We start from the raw sequence: 22410 nt of genomic DNA on the forward strand, positions 1-22410 counted from the left end.
GGATAGTGCAGGGGTTCTGTTACTGGAGCGTGTCTAGAACACGAGCAGGATAGTGCAGGGGTTCTGTTACTGGAGCGTGTCTAGAACAGGAGCAGGATAGTGCAGAGGTTCTGTTACTGGAGCGTGTCTAGAACACGAGCAGGATAGTGCAGGGGTTCTGTTACTGGAGCGTGTCTAGAACACGAGCAGGACAGTGCAGGGGTTCTGTTACTGGAGCGTGTCTAGAACACGAGCAGGATAGGACAGCGGTTCTGTTACTGGAGCGTGTCTAGAACACGAGCAGGATAGTGCAGGGGTTCTGTTACTGGAGCGTGTCTAGAACACGAGCAGGATAGTGCAGGGGTTCTGTTACTGGAGCGTGTCTAGAACAGGAGCAGGATAGTGCAGAGGTTCTGTTACTGGAGCGTGTCTAGAACACGAGCAGGATAGTGCAGGGTTCTGTTACTGGAGTGTGTCTAGAACACGAGCAGGATAGGACAGGGGTTCTGTTACTGGAGTGTGTCTAGAACACGAGCAGGATAGTGCAGGGGTTCTGTTACTGGAGTGTGTCTAGAACACGAGCAGGATAGTGCAGGGGTTCTGTTACTGGAGTGTGTCTAGAACACGAGCAGGATAGTGCAGGGGTTCTGTTACTGGAGCGTGTCTAGAACAGGAGCAGGATAGTGCAGGGGTTCTGTTACTGGAGCGTGTCTAGAACACGAGCAGGATAGTGCAGGGGTTCTGTTACTGGAGTGTGTCTAGAACACGAGCAGGATAGTGCAGGGGTTCTGTTACTGGAGCGTGTCTAGAACACGAGCAGGATAGGACAGGGGTTCTGTTACTGGAGCGTGTCTAGAACACGAGCAGGATAGTGCAGGGGCTCTGTTACTGGAGCGTGTCTAGAACACGAGCAGGATAGGACAGGGGTTCTGTTACTGGAGCGTGTCTAGAACACGAGCAGGATAGTGCAGGGGTTCTGTTACTGGAGCGTGTCTAGAACACGAGCAGGATAGGACAGGGGTTCTGTTACTGGAGCGTGTCTAGAACACGAGCAGGATAGGACAGGGGTTCTGTTACTGGAGTGTGTCTAGAACACGAGCAGGATAGTGCAGGGGTTCTGTTACTGGAGCGTGTCTAGAACACGAGCAGGATAGTGCAGGGGTTCTGTTACTGGAGCGTGTCTAGAACACGAGCAGGATAGTGCAGGGGTTCTGTTACTGGAGTGTGTCTAGAACACGAGCAGGATAGTGCAGGGGTTCTGTTACTGGAGCGTGTCTAGAACACGAGCAGGATAGTGCAGGGGTTCTGTTACTGGAGCGTGTCTAGAACACGAGCAGGATAGTGCAGGGGTTCTGTTACTGGAGTGTGTCTAGAACAGGAGCAGGATAGTGCAGGGGTTCTGTTACTGGAGCGTGTCTAGAACACGAGCAGGATAGGACAGGGGTTCTGTTACTGGAGCGTGTCTAGAACACGAGCAGGATAGTGCAGGGGTTCTGTTACTGGAGCGTGTCTAGAACACGAGCAGGACAGTGCAGGGGTTCTGTTACTGGAGCGTGTCTAGAACACGAGCAGGACAGTACAGGGGTTCTGTTACTGGAGCGTGTCTAGAACACGAGCAGGATAGTACAGGGGTTCTGTTACTGGAGTGTGTCTAGAACACGAGCAGGATAGTGCAGGGGTTCTGTTACTGGAGCGTGTCTAGAACACGAGCAGGATAGTGCAGGGGTTCTGTTACTGGAGCGTGTCTAGAACACGAGCAGGATAGTGCAGGGGTTCTGTTACTGGAGTGTGTCTAGAACACGAGCAGGATAGTGCAGAGGTTCTGTTACTGGAGCGTGTCTAGAACACGAGCAGGATAGTGCAGGGGTTCTGTTACTGGAGCGTGTCTAGAACACGAGCAGGATAGTGCAGGGGTTCTGTTACTGGAGCGTGCCTAGAACACGAGCAGGATAGTGCAGGGGTTCTGTTACTGGAGCGTGTCTAGAACACGAGCAGGATAGTACAGGGGTTCTGTTACTGGAGTGTGTCTAGAACACGAGCAGGATAGTACAGGGGTTCTGTTACTGGAGTGTGTCTAGAACACGAGCAGGATAGTGCAGGGGTTCTGTTACTGGAGTGTGTCTAGAACACGAGCAGGATAGTGCAGGGGTTCTGTTACTGGAGCGTGTCTAGAACACAAGCAGGATAGTGCAGGGGTTCTGTTACTGGAGCGTGTCTAGAACACGAGCAGGATAGTGCAGGGGTTCTGTTACTGGAGTGTGTCTAGAACAGGAGCAGGATAGGACAGGGGTTCTGTTACTGGAGCGTGTCTAGAATACGAGCAGGATAGTGCAGGGGTTCTGTTACTGGAGCGTGTCTAGAACACGAGCAGGATAGTGCAGGGGTTCTGTTACTGGAGCGTGTCTAGAACACGAGCAGGATAGTGCAGGGGTTCTGTTACTGGAGCGTGTCTAGAACACAAGCAGGATAGTGCAGGGGTTCTGTTACTGGAGCGTGTCTAGAACACGAGCAGGATAGTGCAGGGGTTCTGTTACTGGAGCGTGTCTAGAACACGAGCAGGATAGTGCAGGGGTTCTGTTACTGGAGCGTGTCTAGAACACGAGCAGGATAGTGCAGGGGTTCTGTTACTGGAGCGTGTCTAGAACACAAGCAGGATAGTGCAGGGGTTCTGTTACTGGAGCGTGTCTAGAACACGAGCAGGATAGTGCAGAGGTTCTGTTACCGGAGTGTGTCTAGAACACGAGCAGGATAGTGCAGGGGTTCTGTTACTGGAGCGTGTCTAGAACACGAGCAGGATAGTGCAGGGGTTCTGGTACTGGAGCGTGTCTAGAACACGAGCAGGATAGTGCAGGGGTTCTGTTACTGGAGCGTGTCTAGAACACGAGCAGGATAGTGCAGGGTTTCTGTTACTGGAGTGTGTCTAGAACACGAGCAGGATAGTGCAGGTGTTCTGTTACTGGAGTGTGTCTAGAACACGAGCAGGATAGTGCAGGTGTTCTGTTACTGGAGCGTGTCTAGAACACGAGCAGGATAGTGCAGGGGTTCTGTTACTGGAGCGTGTCTAGAACACGAGCAGGATAGTGCAGGGGTTCTGTTACTGGAGCGTGTCTAGAACAGGAGCAGGATAGTGCAGGGGTTCTGTTACTGGAGCGTGTCTAGAACAGGAGCAGGATAGTGCAGGGGTTCTGTTACTGGAGTGTGTCTAGAACACGAGCAGGATAGTGCAGGGGTTCTGTTACTGGAGCGTGTCTAGAACACGAGCAGGATAGTGCAGGGGTTCTGTTACTGGAGTGTGTCTAGAACACGAGCAGGATAGTGCAGGGGTTCTGTTACTGGAGCTTGTCTAGAACACGAGCAGGATAGTGCAGGGGTTCTGTTACTGGAGCGTGTCTAGAACACGAGCAGGATAGTGCAGGGGCTCTGTTACTGGAGCGTGTCTAGAACAGGAGCAGGATAGTGCAGGGGTTCTGTTACTGGAGCGTGTCTAGAACAGGAGCAGGATAGTGCAGGGGTTCTGTTACTGGAGCGTGTCTAGAACACGAGCAGGATAGTGCAGGGGTTCTGTTACTGGAGCGTGTCTAGAACACGAGCAGGATAGTGCAGGGGTTCTGTTACTGGAGCGTGTCTAGAACACGAGCAGGATAGTGCAGGGGTTCTGTTACTGGAGCGTGTCTAGAACACGAGCAGGATAGTGCAGGGGTTCTGTTACTGGAGCGTGTCTAGAACACGAGCAGGATAGTGCAGGGGTTCTGTTACTGGAGCGTGTCTAGAGCACGAGCAGGATAGTGCAGGGGTTCTGTTACTGGAGCGTGTCTAGAACACGAGCAGGATAGTGCAGGGGTTCTGTTACTGGAGCGTGTCTAGAACACGAGCAGGATAGTGCAGGGGTTCTGTTACTGGAGCGTGTCTAGAACACGAGCAGGACAGTACAGGGGTTCTGTTACTGGAGCGTGTCTAGAACACGAGCAGGATAGTGCAGGGTTCTGTTACTGGAGTGTGTCTAGAACACGAGCAGGATAGTGCAGGGGTTCTGTTACTGGAGCGTGTCTAGAACACGAGCAGGATAGTGCAGGGGTTCTGTTACCGGAGCGTGTCTAGAACAGGAGCAGGATAGTGCAGGGGTTCTGTTACTGGAGTGTGTCTAGAACACGAGCAGGATAGTGCAGGGGTTCTGTTACCGGAGCGTGTCTAGAACACGAGCAGGATAGTACAGGGGTTCTGTTACTGGAGCGTGTCTAGAACACGAGCAGGATAGTGCAGGGGTTCTGTTACTGGAGCGTGTCTAGAACACGAGCAGGATAGTACAGGGGTTCTGTTACTGGAGTGTGTCTAGAACACGAGCAGGATAGTGCAGGGGTTCTGTTACTGGAGCGTGTCTAGAACACGAGCAGGATAGTGCAGGGGTTCTGTTACTGGAGCGTGTCTAGAACACGAGCAGGATAGTGCAGAGGTTCTGTTACTGGAGCGTGTCTAGAACACGAGCAGAATAGTGCAGGGGTTCTGTTACTGGAGCGTGTCTAGAACACGAGCAGGATCGTGCAGGGGTTCTGTTACTGGAGCGTGTCTAGAACACGAGCAGGATAGTGCAGGGGTTCTGTTACTGGAGCGTGTCTAGAACACGAGCAGGATAGTGCAGGGGTTCTGTTACTGGAGCGTGTCTAGAACAGGAGCAGGATAGTGCAGGGGTTCTGTTACTGGAGCGTGTCTAGAACACGAGCAGGATAGTGCAGGGGTTCTGTTACTGGAGCGTGTCTAGAACACGAGCAGGATAGTGCAGGGGTTCTGTTACTGGAGCGTGTCTAGAACACGAGCAGGATAGTGCAGGGGTTCTGTTACTGGAGCGTGCCTAGAACACGAGCAGGATAGTGCAGGGGTTCTGTTACTGGAGCGTGCCTAGAACACGAGCAGGATAGTGCAGGGGTTCTGTTACTGGAGTGTGTCTAGAACACGAGCAGGATAGTGCAGGGGTTCTGTTACTGGAGCGTGTCTAGAACAGGAGCAGGATAGTGCAGGGGTTCTGTTACTGGAGCGTGTCTAGAACACGAGCAGGATAGTGCAGGGGTTCTGTTACTGGAGTGTGTCTAGAACAGGAGCAGGATAGTGCAGGGGTTCTGTTACTGGAGCGTGTCTAGAACATGAGCAGGATAGTGCAGGGGTTCTGTTACTGGAGCGTGTGTAGAACACGAGCAGGATAGTGCAGGGGTTCTGTTACTGGAGCGTGTCTAGAACACGAGCAGGATAGTGCAGGGGTTCTGTTACTGGAGCGTGTCTAGAACACGAGCAGGATAGTGCAGGGGTTCTGTTACTGGAGTGTGTCTAGAACACGAGCAGGATAGTGCAGGGGTTCTGTTACTGGAGCGTGTCTAGAACACGAGCAGGATAGTGCAGGGGTTCTGTTACTGGAGCGTGTCTAGAACAGGAGCAGGATAGTGCAGGGCTTCTGTTACTGGAGCGTGTCTAGAACACGAGCAGGACAGTTCAGGGGTTCTGTTACTGGAGCGTGTCTAGAACACGAGCAGGATAGTGCAGGGGTTCTGTTACTGGAGCGTGTCTAGAACACGAGCAGGATAGTGCAGGGGTTCTGTTACTGGAGCGTGTCTAGAACACGAGCAGGACAGTGCAGGGGTTCTGTTACTGGAGCGTGTCTAGAACACAAGCAGGATAGTGCAGGGGTTCTGTAACTGGAGCGTGTCTAGAACACGAGCAGGATAGTGCAGGGGTTCTGTTACCGGAGCGTGTCTAGAACACAAGCAGGATAGTGCAGGGGTTCTGTTACTGGAGCGTGTCTAGAACACGAGCAGGATAGGACAGGGGTTCTGTTACTGGAGCGTGTCTAGAACACGAGCAGGATAGTGCAGGGGTTCTGTTACTGGAGCGTGTCTAGAACACGAGCAGGATAGTGCAGGGGTTCTGTTACTGGAGCGTGTCTAGAACACGAGCAGGATAGTGCAGGGGTTCTGTTACTGGAGCGTGTCTAGAACACGAGCAGGATAGTGCAGGGGTTCTGTTACCGGAGCGTGTCTAGAACACGAGCAGGATAGTGCAGGGGTTCTGTTACTGGAGCGTGTCTAGAACACGAGCAGGATAGTGCAGGGGTTCTGTTACTGGAGCGTGTGTAGAACACGAGCAGGACAGTGCAGGGGTTCTGTTACTGGAGCGTGTCTAGAACACGAGCAGGATAGGACAGGGGTTCTGTTACCGGAGTGTGTCTAGAACAGGAGCAGGATAGTGCAGAGGTTCTGTTACTGGAGCGTGTCTAGAACACGAGCAGGATAGTGCAGGGGTTCTGTTACTGGAGCGTGTCTAGAACACGAGCAGGAGAGTGCAGGGGTTCTGTTACTGGAGCGTGTCTAGAACACGAGCAGGATAGTGCAGGGGTTCTGTTACTGGAGTGTGTCTAGAACACGAGCAGGATAGTGCAGGGGTTCTGTTACTGGAGCGTGTCTAGAACACGAGCAGGATAGTGCAGGGGTTCTGTTACTGGTGTGTGTCTAGAACAGGAGCAGGATAGTGCAGAGGTTCTGTTACTGGAGCGTGTCTAGAACACGAGCAGGATAGTGCAGGGTTCTGTTACTGGAGTGTGTCTAGAACACGAGCAGGATAGGACAGGGGTTCTGTTACTGGAGTGTGTCTAGAACACGAGCAGGATAGTGCAGGGGTTCTGTTACTGGAGTGTGTCTAGAACACGAGCAGGATAGTGCAGGGGTTCTGTTACTGGAGCGTGTCTAGAACACGAGCAGGATAGTGCAGGGGTTCTGTTACTGGAGTGTGTCTAGAACACGAGCAGGATAGTGCAGGGGTTCTGTTACTGGAGCGTGTCTAGAACAGGAGCAGGATAGTGCAGGGGTTCTGTTACTGGAGCGTGTCTAGAACACGAGCAGGATAGTGCAGGGGTTCTGTTACTGGAGCGTGTCTAGAACACGAGCAGGATAGTGCAGGGGTTCTGTTACTGGAGCGTGTCTAGAACACGAGCAGGATAGGACAGGGGTTCTGTTACTGGAGCGTGTCTAGAACACGAGCAGGATAGTGCAGGGGTTCTGTTACTGGAGCGTGTCTAGAACACGAGCAGGATAGGACAGGGGTTCTGTTACTGGAGCGTGTCTAGAACACGAGCAGGATAGTGCAGGGGTTCTGTTACTGGAGCGTGTCTAGAACACGAGCAGGATAGGACAGGGGTTCTGTTACTGGAGCGTGTCTAGAACACGAGCAGGATAGGACAGGGGTTCTGTTACTGGAGTGTGTCTAGAACACGAGCAGGATAGTGCAGGGGTTCTGTTACCGGAGCGTGTCTAGAACACGAGCAGGATAGTGCAGGGGTTCTGTTACTGGAGCGTGTCTAGAACACGAGCAGGATAGGACAGGGGTTCTGTTACTGGAGCGTGTCTAGAACACGAGCAGGATAGTGCAGGGGTTCTGTTACTGGAGCGTGTCTAGAACACGAGCAGGACAGTGCAGGGGTTCTGTTACTGGAGCGTGTCTAGAACACGAGCAGGACAGTACAGGGGTTCTGTTACTGGAGCGTGTCTAGAACACGAGCAGGATAGTACAGGGGTTCTGTTACTGGAGTGTGTCTAGAACACGAGCAGGATAGTGCAGGGGTTCTGTTACTGGAGCGTGTCTAGAACACGAGCAGGATAGTGCAGGGGTTCTGTTACTGGAGCGTGTCTAGAACACGAGCAGGATAGTGCAGGGGTTCTGTTACTGGAGCGTGTCTAGAACACGAGCAGGATAGTGCAGGGGTTCTGTAACTGGAGCGTGTCTAGAACACGAGCAGGATAGTGCAGAGGTTCTGTTACTGGAGCGTGTCTAGAACACGAGCAGGATAGTGCAGAGGTTCTGTTACTGGAGCGTGTCTAGAACACGAGCAGGATAGTGCAGGGGTTCTGTTACTGGAGCGTGTCTAGAACACGAGCAGGATAGTGCAGGGGTTCTGTTACTGGAGCGTGTCTAGAACACGAGCAGGATAGTACAGGGGTTCTGTTACTGGAGTGTGTCTAGAACACGAGCAGGATAGTACAGGGGTTCTGTTACTGGAGTGTGTCTAGAACACGAGCAGGATAGTGCAGGGGTTCTGTTACTGGAGTGTGTCTAGAACACGAGCAGGATAGTGCAGGGGTTCTGTTACTGGAGCGTGTCTAGAACACAAGCAGGATAGTGCAGGGGTTCTGTTACTGGAGCGTGTCTAGAACACGAGCAGGATAGTGCAGGGGTTCTGTTACTGGAGCGTGTCTAGAACACGAGCAGGATAGTACAGGGGTTCTGTTACTGGAGTGTGTCTAGAACACGAGCAGGATAGTGCAGGGGTTCTGTTACTGGAGCGTGTCTAGAACACAAGCAGGATAGTGCAGGGGTTCTGTTACTGGAGTGTGTCTAGAACAGGAGCAGGATAGGACAGGGGTTCTGTTACTGGAGCGTGTCTAGAATACGAGCAGGATAGTGCAGGGGTTCTGTTACTGGAGCGTGTCTAGAACACGAGCAGGATAGTGCAGGGGTTCTGTTACTGGAGCGTGTCTAGAACACGAGCAGGATAGTGCAGGGGTTCTGTTACTGGAGCGTGTCTAGAACACGAGCAGGATAGTGCAGGGGTTCTGTTACTGGAGCGTGTCTAGAACACAAGCAGGATAGTGCAGGGGTTCTGTTACTGGAGCGTGTCTAGAACACGAGCAGGATAGTGCAGGGGTTCTGTTACTGGAGCGTGTCTAGAACACAAGCAGGATAGTGCAGGGGTTCTGTTACTGGAGCGTGTCTAGAACACGAGCAGGATAGTGCAGAGGTTCTGTTACCGGAGTGTGTCTAGAACACGAGCAGGATAGTGCAGGGGTTCTGTTACTGGAGCGTGTCTAGAACACGAGCAGGATAGTGCAGGGGTTCTGTTACTGGAGCGTGTCTAGAACACGAGCAGGATAGTGCAGGGGTTCTGTTACTGGAGCGTGTCTAGAACACGAGCAGGATAGTGCAGGGTTTCTGTTACTGGAGTGTGTCTAGAACACGAGCAGGATAGTGCAGGTGTTCTGTTACTGGAGTGTGTCTAGAACACGAGCAGGATAGTGCAGGTGTTCTGTTACTGGAGCGTGTCTAGAACACGAGCAGGATAGTGCAGGGGTTCTGTTACTGGAGCGTGTCTAGAACACGAGCAGGATAGTGCAGGGGTTCTGTTACTGGAGCGTGTCTAGAACACGAGCAGGATAGTGCAGGGGTTCTGTTACTGGAGCGTGTCTAGAACAGGAGCAGGATAGTGCAGGGGTTCTGTTACTGGAGCGTGTCTAGAACAGGAGCAGGATAGTGCAGGGGTTCTGTTACTGGAGCTTGTCTAGAACACGAGCAGGATAGTGCAGGGGTTCTGTTACTGGAGCGTGTCTAGAACACGAGCAGGATAGTGCAGGGGCTCTGTTACTGGAGCGTGTCTAGAACAGGAGCAGGATAGTGCAGGGGTTCTGTTACTGGAGCGTGTCTAGAACACGAGCAGGATAGTGCAGGGGTTCTGTTACTGGAGCGTGTCTAGAACACGAGCAGGATAGTGCAGGGGTTCTGTTACTGGAGCGTGTCTAGAACACGAGCAGGATAGTGCAGGGGTTCTGTTACTGGAGTGTGTCTAGAACACGAGCAGGATAGTGCAGGGGTTCTGTTACTGGAGCGTGTCTAGAACACGAGCAGGATAGTGCAGGGGTTCTGTTACTGGAGCGTGTCTAGAACACGAGCAGGATAGTGCAGGGGTTCTGTTACTGGAGCGTGTCTAGAACACGAGCAGGATAGTGCAGGGGTTCTGTTACTGGAGCGTGTCTAGAACACGAGCAGGACAGTACAGGGGTTCTGTTACTGGAGCGTGTCTAGAACACGAGCAGGATAGTGCAGGGTTCTGTTACTGGAGTGTGTCTAGAACACGAGCAGGATAGTGCAGGGGTTCTGTTACTGGAGCGTGTCTAGAACACGAGCAGGATAGTGCAGGGGTTCTGTTACCGGAGCGTGTCTAGAACAGGAGCAGGATAGTGCAGGGGTTCTGTTACTGGAGTGTGTCTAGAACACGAGCAGGATAGTGCAGGGGTTCTGTTACCGGAGCGTGTCTAGAACACGAGCAGGATAGTACAGGGGTTCTGTTACTGGAGCGTGTCTAGAACACGAGCAGGATAGTGCAGGGGTTCTGTTACTGGAGCGTGTCTAGAACACGAGCAGGGCAGTGCAGGGGTTCTGTTACCGGAGTGTGTCTAGAACACGAGCAGGATAGGACAGGGGTTCTGTTACTGGAGCGTGTCTAGAACACGAGCAGGATAGTGCAGGGGTTCTGTTACTGGAGCGTGTCTAGAAAACGAGCAGCATAGTGCAGGGGTTCTGTTACTGGAGTGTGTCTAGAACACGAGCAGGATAGTGCAGGGGTTCTGTTACTGGAGCGTGTCTAGAACACGAGCAGGATAGTGCAGGTGTTCTGTTACTGGAGCGTGTCTAGAACACGAGCAGGATAGTGCAGGGGTTCTGTTACTGCAGCGTGTCTAGAACACGAGCAGGATAGTGCAGGGGTTCTGTTACTGGAGCGTGTCTAGAACACGAGCAGCATAGTGCAGATGTTCTGTTACTGGAGCGTGTGTAGAACACGAGCAGGATAGTGCAGGGGTTCTGTTACTGGAGTGTGTCTAGAACACGAGCAGGATAGTGCAGGGGTTCTGTTACTGGAGCGTGTCTAGAACACGAGCAGGATAGTACAGGGGTTCTGTTACTGGAGCGTGTCTAGAACAGGAGCAGGATAGTGCAGGGGTTCTGTTACTGGAGCGTGTCTAGAACACGAGCAGGATAGGACGGGGTTCTGTTACTGGAGTGTGTCCAGAACACGAGCAGGAGAGTGCAGGGGTTCTGTTACCGGAGCGTGTCTAGAACACGAGCAGGATAGTGGAGGTGTTCTGTTACTGGAGCGTGTCTAGAACACGAGCAGGACAGTACAGGGGTTCTGTTACTGGAGCGTGTCTAGAACACGAGCAGGATAGTACAGGGGTTCTGTTACTGGAGCGTGTCTAGAACACGAGCAGGATAGTGCAGGGGTTCTGTTACTGGAATGTGTCTAGAACAGGAGCAGGACAGTGCAGGGGTTCTGTTACCGGAGCGTGTCTAGAACACGAGCAGGAGAGTGCAGGGGTTCTGTTACTGGAGCGTGTCTAGAACACGAGCAGGATAGTGCAGGGGTTCTGTTACTGGAGCGTGTCTAGAACACGAGCAGGATAGTGCAGGTGTTCTGTTACTGGAGCGTGTCTAGAACACGAGCAGGATAGTGCAGGGGTTCTGTTACTGGAGCGTGTCTAGAACACGAGCAGGATAGTGCAGGGGTTCTGTTACCGGAGCGTGTCTAGAACACGAGCAGGATAGTGCAGGGGTTCTGTTACTGGAGCGTGTCTAGAACACGAGCAGGATAGTGCAGGGGTTCTGTTACTGGAGTGTGTCTAGAACAGGAGCAGGATAGTGCAGGGGTTCTGTTACCGGAGCGTCTCTAGAACACGAGCAGGATAGTGCAGCGGTTCTGTTACTGGAGCGTGTCTAGAACACGAGCAGCAGAGTGCAGGGGTTCTGTTACTGGAGCGTGTCTAGAACACGAGCAGGATAGTGCAGGGGTTCTGTTACTGGAGTGTGTCTAGAACACGAGCAGGATAGTACAGGGGTTCTGTTACTGGAGCGTGTCTAGAACACGAGCAGGATAGTACAGGGGTTCTGTTACTGGAGCGTGTCTAGAACACGAGCAGGATAGTGCAGGGGTTCTGTTACTGGAGCGTGTCTAGAACACGAGCAGGATAGTACAGGGGTTCTGTTACTGGAGCGTGTCTAGAACACGAGCAGGATAGTGCAGGGGTTCTGTTACTGGAATGTGTCTAGAACAGGAGCAGGACAGTGCAGGGGTTCTGTTACCGGAGCGTGTCTAGAACACGAGCAGGAGAGTGCAGGGGTTCTGTTACTGGAGCGTGTCTAGAACACGAGCAGGATAGTGCAGGTGTTCTGTTACTGGAGCGTGTCTAGAACACGAGCAGGATAGTGCAGGGGTTCGGTTACCGGAGTGTGTCTAGAACACGAGCAGGATAGTGCAGGGGTTCGGTTACCGGAGCGTGTCTAGAACACGAGCAGGATAGTGCAGGGGTTCTGTTACTGGAGCGTGTCTAGAACACGAGCAGGACAGTGCAGGGGTTCTGTTACTGGAGCGTGTCTAGAACACGAGCAGGAGAGTGCAGGGGTTCTGTTACTGGAGTGTGTCTAGAACACGAGCAGGACAGTGCAGGGGTTCTGTTACTGGAGCGTGTCTAGAACACGAGCAGGATAGTGCAGGGGTTCTGTTACCGGAGTGTGTCCAGAACACGAGCAGGAGAGTGCAGGGGTTCTGTTACTGGAGCGTGTCTAGAACACGAGCAGGATAGTGCAGGGGTTCTGTTACTGGAGCGTGTCTAGAGCACGAGCAGGAGAGTGCAGGGGTTCTGTTACTGGAGCGTGTCTAGAACACGAGCAGGATAGTGCAGGGGTTCTGTTACTGGAGTGTGTCTAGAACACGAGCAGGATAGTGCAGGGGTTCTGTTACTGGAGCGTGCCTAGAACACGAGCAGGATAGTGCAGGGGTTCTGTTACTGGAGCGTGTCTAGAACACGAGCAGGATAGTGCAGGGGTTCTGTTACTGGAGCTTGTCTAGAACAGGAGCAGGATAGTGCAGGGGTTCTGTTACTGGAGCGTGTCTAGAACACGAGCAGGATAGTGCAGGGGTTCTGTTACTGGAGTGTGTCTAGAACACGAGCAGGATAGTGCAGGGGTTCTGTTACTGGAGTGTGTCTAGAACAGGAGCAGGATAGTGCAGGGGTTCTGTTACTGGAGCGTGTCTAGAACACGAGCAGGATAGTGCAGGGGTTCTGTTACTGGAGTGTGTCTAGAACACGAGCAGGATAGTGCAGGGGTTCTGTTACTGGAGTGTGTCTAGAACACGAGCAGGATAGTGCAGGGGTTCTGTTACTGGAGCTTGTCTAGAACAGGAGCAGGATAGTGCAGGGGTTCTGTTACTGGAGCGTGTCTAGAACACGAGCAGGATAGTGCAGGGGTTCTGTTACTGGAGTGTGTCTAGAACACGAGCAGGATAGTGCAGGGGTTCTGTTACTGGAGCGTGTCTAGAACACGAGCAGGATAGTGCAGGGGTTCTGTTACCGGAGCGTGTCTAGAACACGAGCAGGATAGTGCAGAGGTTCTGTTACTGGAGTGTGTCTAGAACACGAGCAGGATAGTGCAGGGGTTCTGTTACTGGAGCGTGTGTAGAACACGAGCAGGATAGTGCAGGGGTTCTGTTACTGGAGCGTGTCCAGAACACGAGCAGGATAGTGCAGGGGTTCTGTTACTGGAGCGTGTCTAGAACACGAGCAGGATAGTGCAGGTGTTCTGTTACTGGAGCGTGTCTAGAACACGAGCAGGATAGTACAGGGGTTCTGTTACTGGAGCGTGTCTAGAACACGAGCAGGATAGTGCAGGGGTTCTGATACTGGAGCGTGTGTAGAACACGAGCAGGATAGTGCAGGGGTTCTGTTACTGGAGTGTGTCTAGAACACGAGCAGGAGAGTGCAGGTGTTCTGTTACTGGAGCGTGTCTGGAACACGAGCAGGATAGTGCAGGGGTTCTGTTACTGGAGCGTGTCTAGAACACGAGCAGGATAGTACAGGGGTTCTGTTACTGGAGTGTGTCTAGAACAGGAGCAGGATAGTGCAGGGGTTCTGTTACTGGAGTGTGTCTAGAACACGAGCAGGATAGTGCAGGGGTTCTGTTACTGGAGCGTGTCTAGAACACGAGCAGGATAGGACAGGGGTTCTGTTACTGGAGTGTGTCTAGAACAGGAGCAGGATAGTGCAGGGGTTCTGTTACTGGAGCGTGTCTAGAACACGAGCAGTATAGTGCAGGGGTTCTGTTACTGGAGCGTGTCTAGAACACGAGCAGGATAGTGCAGGGGTTCTGTTACTGGAGCGTGTCTAGAACACGAGCAGGATAGTGCAGGGGTTCTGTTACTGGAGTGTGTCTAGAACACGAGCAGGATAGTGCAGGGGTTCTGTTACTGGAGCGTGTCTAGAACACGAGCAGGATAGTACAGGGGTTCTGATACTGGAGCGTGTGTAGAACACGAGCAGGATAGTGCAGGGGTTCTGTTACTGGAGCGTGTCTAGAACACGAGCAGGATAGTGCAGGGGTTCTGATACTGGAGCGTGTGTAGAACACGAGCAGGATAGTGCAGGGGTTCTGTTACTGGAGCGTGTGTAGAACACGAGCAGGACAGTGCAGGGGTTCTGTTACTGGAGTGTGTCTAGAACACGAGCAGGACAGTGCAGGGGTTCTGTTACTGGAGTGTGTCTAGAACACGAGCAGGAGAGTGCAGGTGTTCTGTTACTGGAGCGTGTCTGGAACACGAGCAGGATAGTGCAGGGGTTCTGTTACTGGAGCGTGTCTAGAACACGAGCAGGATAGTACAGGGGTTCTGTTACTGGAGCGTGTCTAGAACACGAGCAGGATAGTGCAGGGGTTCTGTTACTGGAATGTGTCTAGAACAGGAGCAGGACAGTGCAGGGGTTCTGTTACCGGAGCGTGTCTAGAACACGAGCAGGAGAGTGCAGGGGTTCTGTTACTGGAGCGTGTCTAGAACACGAGCAGGATAGTGCAGGGGTTCTGTTACTGGAGCGTGTCTAGAACATGAGCAGGATAGTGCAGGGGTTCTGTTACTGGAGTGTGTCTAGAACACGAGCAGGATAGTGCAGGGGTTCTGTTACTGGAATGTGTCTAGAACAGGAGCAGGACAGTGCAGGGGTTCTGTTACTGGAGCGTGTCTAGAACACGAGCAGGATAGTGCAGGGGTTCTGTTACTGGAATGTGTCTAGAACAGGAGCAGGACAGTGCAGGGGTTCTGTTACCGGAGCGTGTCTAGAACACGAGCAGGAGAGTGCAGGGGTTCTGTTACTGGAGCGTGTCTAGAACACGAGCAGGATAGTGCAGGTGTTCTGTTACTGGAGCGTGTCTAGAACACGAGCAGGATAGTGCAGGGGTTCGGTTACCGGAGTGTGTCTAGAACACGAGCAGGATAGTGCAGGGGTTCGGTTACCGGAGCGTGTCTAGAACACGAGCAGGATAGTGCAGGGGTTCTGTTACTGGAGCGTGTCTAGAACACGAGCAGGACAGTGCAGGGGTTCTGTTACTGGAGCGTGTCTAGAACACGAGCAGGAGAGTGCAGGGGTTCTGTTACTGGAGCGTGTCTAGAACACGAGCAGGATAGTGCAGGGGTTCTGTTACTGGAGCGTGTCTAGAGCACGAGCAGGAGAGTGCAGGGGTTCTGTTACTGGAGCGTGTCTAGAACACGAGCAGGATAGTGCAGGGGTTCTGTTACTGGAGTGTGTCTAGAACACGAGCAGGATAGTGCAGGGGTTCTGTTACTGGAGCGTGCCTAGAACACGAGCAGGATAGTGCAGGGGTTCTGTTACTGGAGCGTGTCTAGAACACGAGCAGGATAGTGCAGGGGTTCTGTTACTGGAGCTTGTCTAGAACAGGAGCAGGATAGTGCAGAGGTTCTGTTACTGGAGTGTGTCTAGAACAGGAGCAGGATAGTGCAGGGGTTCTGTTACTGGAGCGTGTCTAGAACACGAGCAGGATAGTGCAGGGGTTCTGTTACTGGAGCGTGTCTAGAACACGAGCAGGATAGTGCAGGGGTTCTGTTACTGGAGCGTGTCCAGAACACGAGCAGGATAGTGCAGGGGTTCTGTTACTGGAGCGTGTCTAGAACACGAGCAGGATAGTGCAGGGGTTCTGTTACTGGAGTGTGTCTAGAACACGAGCAGGATAGTGCAGGGGTTCTGTTACTGGAGCGTGTCTAGAACACGAGCAGGATAGTACAGGGGTTCTGATACTGGAGCGTGTCTAGAACACGAGCAGGATAGTGCAGGGGTTCTGTTACTGGAGCGTGTGTAGAACACGAGCAGGATAGTGCAGGGGTTCTGTTACTGGAGCGTGTCTAGAACACGAGCAGGATAGTGCAGGGGTTCTGATACTGGAGCGTGTGTAGAACACGAGCAGGATAGTGCAGGGGTTCTGTTACCGGAGCGTGTCTAGAACACGAGCAGGATAGTGCAGGGGTTCTGTTACTGGAGCGTGTCTAGAACACGAGCAGGATAGTGCAGGGGTTCTGTTACTGGAGCGTGTCTAGAACACGAGCAGGATAGTGCAGGGGTTCTGTTACTGGAGCGTGTCTAGAACACGAGCAGGACAGTGCAGGGGTTCTGTTACTGGAGCGTGTCTAGAACACGAGCAGGAGAGTGCAGGGGTTCTGTTAACGGAGCGTGTCTAGAACAGGAGCAGGATAGTGCAGGGGTTCTGTTACCGGAGTGTGTCTAGAACACGAGCAGGATAGTGCAGGGGTTCTGTTACTGGAGTGTGTCTAGAACACGAGCAGGATAGTGCAGGGGCTCTGTTACTGGAGCGTGTCTAGAACACGAGCAGGATAGTGCAGGGGTTCTGTTACTGGAGCGTGTCTAGAACACGAGCAGGATAGTGCAGGGGTTCTGTTACTGGAGCGTGTGTAGAACACGAGCAGGAGAGTGCAGGGGTTCTGTAACTGGAGCGTGTCTAGAACACGAGCAGGATAGTGCAGGGGTTCTGTTACTGGAGCGTGTCTAGAACACGAGCAGGATAGTGCAGGGGTTCTGTTACTGGAGCGTGTCTAGAACAGGAGCAGGATAGTGCAGGGGTTCTGTTACTGGAGTGTGTCTAGAACACGAGCAGGATAGTGCAGGGGTTCTGTTACTGGAGCGTGTCTAGAACACGAGCAGGATAGTGCAGGGGTTCTGTTACTGGAGCGTGTCTAGAACACGAGCAGGATAGTGCAGGGGTTCTGTTACTGGAGCGTGTCTAGAACACGAGCAGGATAGTGCAGGTGTTCTGTTACTGGAGCGTGTCTAGAACACGAGCAGGAGAGTGCAGGGGTTCTGTTACTGGAGCGTGTCTAGAACACGAGCAGGATAGTGCAGGGGTTCTGTTACTGGAGCGTGTCTAGAACACGAGCAGGATAGTGCAGGGGTTCTGTTACTGGAGCGTGTCTAGAACAGGAGCAGGAGAGTGCAGGGGTTCTGTAACTGGAGCGTGTCTAGAACACGAGCAGGATAGTGCAGGGGTTCGGTTACTGGAGCGTGTCTAGAACAGGAGCAGGAGAGTGCAGGGGTTCTGTTACTGGAGCGTGTCTAGAACACGAGCAGGATAGTGCAGGGGTTCTGTTACTGGAGCGTGTCTAGAACACGAGCAGGATAGTACAGGGGTTCTGTTACTGGAGCGTGTCTAGAACAGGAGCAGGAGAGTGCAGGGGTTCTGTTACTGGAGCGTGTCTAGAACACGAGCAGGATAGTACAGGGGTTCGGTTACTGGAGTGTGTCTAGAACACGAGCAGGATAGTGCAGGGGTTCTGTTACTGGAGCGTGTCTAGAACACGAGCAGGAGAGTGCAGGGGTTCTGTTACTGGAGTGTGTCTAGAACACGAGCAGGATCATGCAGGGGTTCTGTTACTGGAGCGTGTCTAGAACACGAGCAGGATAGTGCAGGGGTTCTGTTACTGGAGCGTGTCTAGAACAGGAGCAGGATAGTACAGGGGTTCTGTTACTGGAGCGTGTCTAGAACACGAGCAGGATAGTGCAGGGGTTCTGTTACTGGAGCGTGTCTAGAACACGAGCAGGATAGTGCAGGGGTTCTGTTACCGGAGTGTGTCTAGAACAGGAGCAGGATAGTGCAGGGGTTCTGTTACTGGAGCGTGTCTAGAACACGAGCAGGATAGTGCAGGGGTTCTGTTACTGGAGCGTGTCTAGAACACGAGCAGGATAGTACAGGGGTTCTGTTACTGGAGCGTGTCTAGAACACGAGCAGGATAGTGCAGGGGTTCTGTTACTGGAGCGTGTCTAGAACAGGAGCAGGATAGTACAGGGGTTCTGTTACTGGAGCGTGTCTAGAACATGAGCAGGATAGTGCAGAGGTTCTGTTACTGGAGCGTGTCTAGAACACGAGCAGGATAGTGCAGGGGTTCTGTTACTGGAGCGTGTCTAGAACACGAGCAGGATAGTGCAGGGGTTCTGTTACTGGAGCGTGTCTAGAACACGAGCAGGATAGTGCAGGGGTTCTGTTACTGGAGCGTGTCTAGAACACGAGCAGGATAGTGCAGGGGTTCGGTTACCGGAGCGTGTCTAGAACACGAGCAGGATAGTGCAGGGGTTCTGTTACTGGAGTGTGTCTAGAACAGGAGCAGGATAGTGCAGGGGTTCTGTTACTGGAGCGTGTCTAGAACACGAGCAGGATAGTGCAGGGGTTCTGTTGCTGGAGCGTGTGTAGAACACGAGCAGGATAGTGCAGGGGTTCTGTTGCTGGAGCGTGTCTAGAACACGAGCAGGATAGTGCAGGGGTTCTGTTACTGGAGTGTGTCTAGAACACGAGCAGGATAGTGCAGGGGTTCTGTTACTGGAGCGTGTCTAGAACACGAGCAGGATAGTGCAGGGGTTCTGTTACTGGAGTGTGTCTAGAACACGAGCAGGATAGTACAGGGGTTCTGTTACTGGAGTGTGTCTAGAACAGGAGCAGGATAGTGCAGGGGTTCTGTTACTGGAGCGTGTCTAGAACACGAGCAGGATAGTGCAGGGGTTCTGTTACTGGAGCGTGTGTAGAACACGAGCAGGATAGTGCAGGGGTTCTGTTACTGGAGTGTGTCTAGAACACGAGCAGGATAGTGCAGGGGTTCTGTTACTGGAGCGTGTCTAGTACACAAGCAGGAGAGTGCAGGGGTTCTGTTACTGGAGCGTGTCTAGAACACGAGCAGGATAGTGCAGGGGTTCTGTTACTGGAGCGTGTCTAGAACACGAGCAGGATAGTACAGGGGTTCTGTTACTGGAGCGTGTGTAGAACACGAGCAGGATAGTGCAGGGGTTCTGTTACTGGAGCGTGTCTAGAACACGAGCAGGAGAGTGCAGGGGTTCTGTTACTGGAGCGTGTCTAGAACACGAGCAGGATAGTGCAGGGGTTCTGTTACTGGAGCGTGCCTAGAACACGAGCAGGATAGTGCAGGGGTTCTGTTACTGGAGTGTGTCTAGAACAGGAGCAGGATAGTGCAGGGGTTCTGTTACCGGAGCGTGTCTAGAACACGAGCAGGATAGTGCAGGGGTTCTGTTACTGGAGCGTGTCTAGAACACGAGCAGGATAGTGCAGGGGTTCTGTTACTGGAGTGTATCTAGAACAGGAGCAGGATAGTGCAGGGGTTCTGTTACTGGAGCGTGTGTAGAACACGAGCAGGAGAGTGCAGGGGTTCTGTTACTGGAGCGTGTCTAGAAGACGAGCAGGATAGGACAGGGGTTCTGTTACTGGAGTGTGTCTAGAACACGAGCAGGATAGTGCAGGGGTTCTGTTACTGGAGCGTGTCTAGAACACGAGCAGGATAGTGCAGGGGTTCTGTTACTGGAGCGTGTCTAGTACACAAGCAGGATAGTGCAGGGGTTCTGTTACTGGAGCGTGTCTAGAACACGAGCAGGAGAGTGCAGGGGTTCTGTTACTGGAGCGTGTCTAGAACACGAGCAGGATAGTGCAGGGGTTCTGTTACTGGAGCGTGTCTGGAACACGAGCAGGATAGTGCAGGGGTTCTGTTACTGGAGTGTGTCTAGAACAGGAGCAGGATAGTGCAGGGGTTCTGTTACCGGAGCGTGTCTAGAACACGAGCAGGATAGTGCAGGGGTTCTGTTACTGGAGCGTGTCTAGAACACGAGCAGGATAGTGCAGGGGTTCTGTTACCGGAGCGTGTCTAGAACACGAGCAGGAGAGTGCAGTGGTTCTGTTACTGGAGCGTGTCTAGAACAGGAGCAGGATAGTACAGGGGTTCTGTTACTGGAGTATGTCTAGAACACGAGCAGGATAGTGCAGGGGTTCTGTTACCGGAGCGTGTCTAGAACACGAGCAGGATAGTGCAGAGGTTCGGTTACCGGAGCGTGTCTAGAACACGAGCAGGATAGTGCAGGGGTTCTGTTACTGGAGCGTGTCTAGAACACGAGCAGGAGAGTGCAGGGGTTCTGTTACTGGAGCGTGTCTAGAACACGAGCAGGATAGTGCAGGGGCTCTGTTACTGGAGCGTGTCTAGAACACGAGCAGGACAGTGCAGGGGTTCTGTTACTGGAGCGTGTCTAGAACACGAGCAGGAGAGTGCAGGGGTTCTGTTACTGGAGCGTGTCTAGAACACGAGCAGGATAGTGCAGGGGTTCTGTTACTGGAGCGTGTCTAGAACAGGAGCAGGATAGTGCAGGGGTTCTGTTACTGGAGTGTGTCTAGAACACGAGCAGGATAGTGCAGGGGTTCTGTTACTGGAGTGTGTCTAGAACACGAGCAGGACAGTGCAGGGGTTCTGTTACTGGAGCGTGTCTAGAACAGGAGCAGGATAGTGCAGGGGCTCTGTTACTGGAGCGTGTCTAGAACAGGAGCAGGATAGTGCAGGGGTTCTGTTACTGGAGTGTGTCTAGAACAGGAGCAGGATAGTGCAGGGGTTCTGTTACTGGAGCGTGTCTAGAACACGAGCAGGATAGTGCAGGGGTTCTGTTACTGGAGTGTGTCTAGAACACGAGCAGGATAGTGCAGGGGTTCTGTTACTGGAGCGTGTGTAGAACACGAGCAGGATAGTGCAGGGGTTCTGTTACTGGAGCGTGTCTAGAACACGAGCAGGATAGTACAGGGGTTCTGTTACTGGAGCGTGTCTAGAACACGAGCAGGAGAGTGCAGGGGTTCTGTTACTGGAGCGTGTCTAGAACAGGAGCAGAATAGTGCAGGGGTTCTGTTACTGGAGCGTGTCTAGAGCACGAGCAGGATAGTGCAGGGGTTCTGTTACTGGAGCGTGTCTAGAACACGAGCAGGATAGTGCAGGGGTTCTGTTACTGGAGCGTGTCTAGAGCACGAGCAGGATAGTGCAGGGGTTCTGTTACTGGAGCGTGTCTAGAACACGAGCAGGATAGTGCAGGGGTTCTGTTACTGGAGTGTGTCTAGAACACGAGCAGGATAGGACAGGGGTTCTGTTACTGGAGTGTGTCTAGAACACGAGCAGGATAGTGCAGGGGTTCTGTTACTGGAGCGTGTCTAGAACACGAGCAGGATAGTACAGGGGTTCTGTTACTGGAGCGTGTCTAGAACAGGAGCAGGAGAGTGCAGGGGTTCTGTTACTGGAGCGTGTCTAGAACACGAGCAGGATAGTGCAGGGGTTCTGTTACTGGAGTGTGTCTAGAACACGAGCAGGATAGTGCAGGGGTTCTGTTACCGGAGTGTGTCCAGAACACGAGCAGGAGAGTGCAGGGGTTCTGTTACTGGAGCGTGTCTAGAACACGAGCAGGATAGTGCAGGGGTTCTGTTACTGGAGCGTGTCTAGAACACGAGCAGGACAGTGCAGGGGTTCTGTTACTGGAGCGTGTCTAGAACACGAGCAGGATAGTACAGGGGTTCTGTTACTGGAGTGTGTCTAGAACACGAGCAGGACAGTGCAGGGGTTCTGTTACTGGAGTGTGTCTAGAACACGAGCAGGATAGTACAGGGGTTCTGTTACTGGAGCGTGTCTAGAACACGAGCAGGATAGTGCAGGGGTTCTGTTACTGGAGCGTGTCTAGAACATGAGCAGGATAGTGCAGGGGTTCTGTTACTGGAGCGTGTCTAGAACACGAGCAGGATAGTGCAGGGGTTCTGTTACTGGAGCGTGTCTAGAACATGAGCAGGATAGTGCAGGGGTTCTGTTACTGGAGTGTGTCTAGAACATGAGCAGGATAGTGCAGGGGTTCTGTTACTGGAGCGTGTCTAGAACACGAGCAGGATAGTGCAGGGGTTCTGTTACTGGAGCGTGTCTAGAACATGAGCAGGATAGTGCAGGGGTTCTGTTACTGGAGCGTGTCTAGAACAGGAGCAGGATAGTGCAGGGGTTCTGTTACTGGAGCGTGTCTAGAACACGAGCAGGAGAGTGCAGGGGTTCTGTTACTGGAGCGTGTCTAGAACACGAGCAGGATAGTGCAGGGGTTCTGTTACTGGAGCGTGTCTAGAACACGAGCAGGATAGTACAGGGGTTCTGTTACTGGAGCGTGTCTAGAACACGAGCAGGATAGTACAGGGTTTCTGTTACTGGAGCGTGTCTAGAACACGAGCAGGATAGGACAGGGGTTCTGTTACTGGAGTGTGTCTAGAACACGAGCAGGACAGTGCAGGGGTTCTGTTACTGGAGCGTGTCTAGAACACGAGCAGGATAGTGCAGGGGTTCTGTTACTGGAGTGTGTCTAGAACAGGAGCAGGATAGTGCAGGGGTTCTGTTACTGGAGTGTGTCTAGAACACGAGCAGGATAGTGCAGGGGTTCTGTTACTGGAGTGTGTCTAGAACACGAGCAGGATAGTGCAGGGGTTCTGTTACTGGAGTGTGTCTAGAACACG

At 52.8% G+C, this 22410-nt stretch overlaps 1 protein-coding gene across 1 annotated transcript in view; it reads right to left on the bottom strand.

Moving 5' to 3' along the window:
- Positions 1-22410, bottom strand: part of LOC147113244 (uncharacterized) — a 177879-nt gene that overhangs the window by 48420 nt on the left and 107049 nt on the right. The window lies entirely within an intron of this gene.

Source organism: Somniosus microcephalus, chromosome 8, assembly GCF_052327205.1.
Source record: "Somniosus microcephalus isolate GS21.2 chromosome 8, FLI_Smic_1.0, whole genome shotgun sequence".
Taxonomy (NCBI): domain Eukaryota; kingdom Metazoa; phylum Chordata; class Chondrichthyes; order Squaliformes; family Somniosidae; genus Somniosus; species Somniosus microcephalus.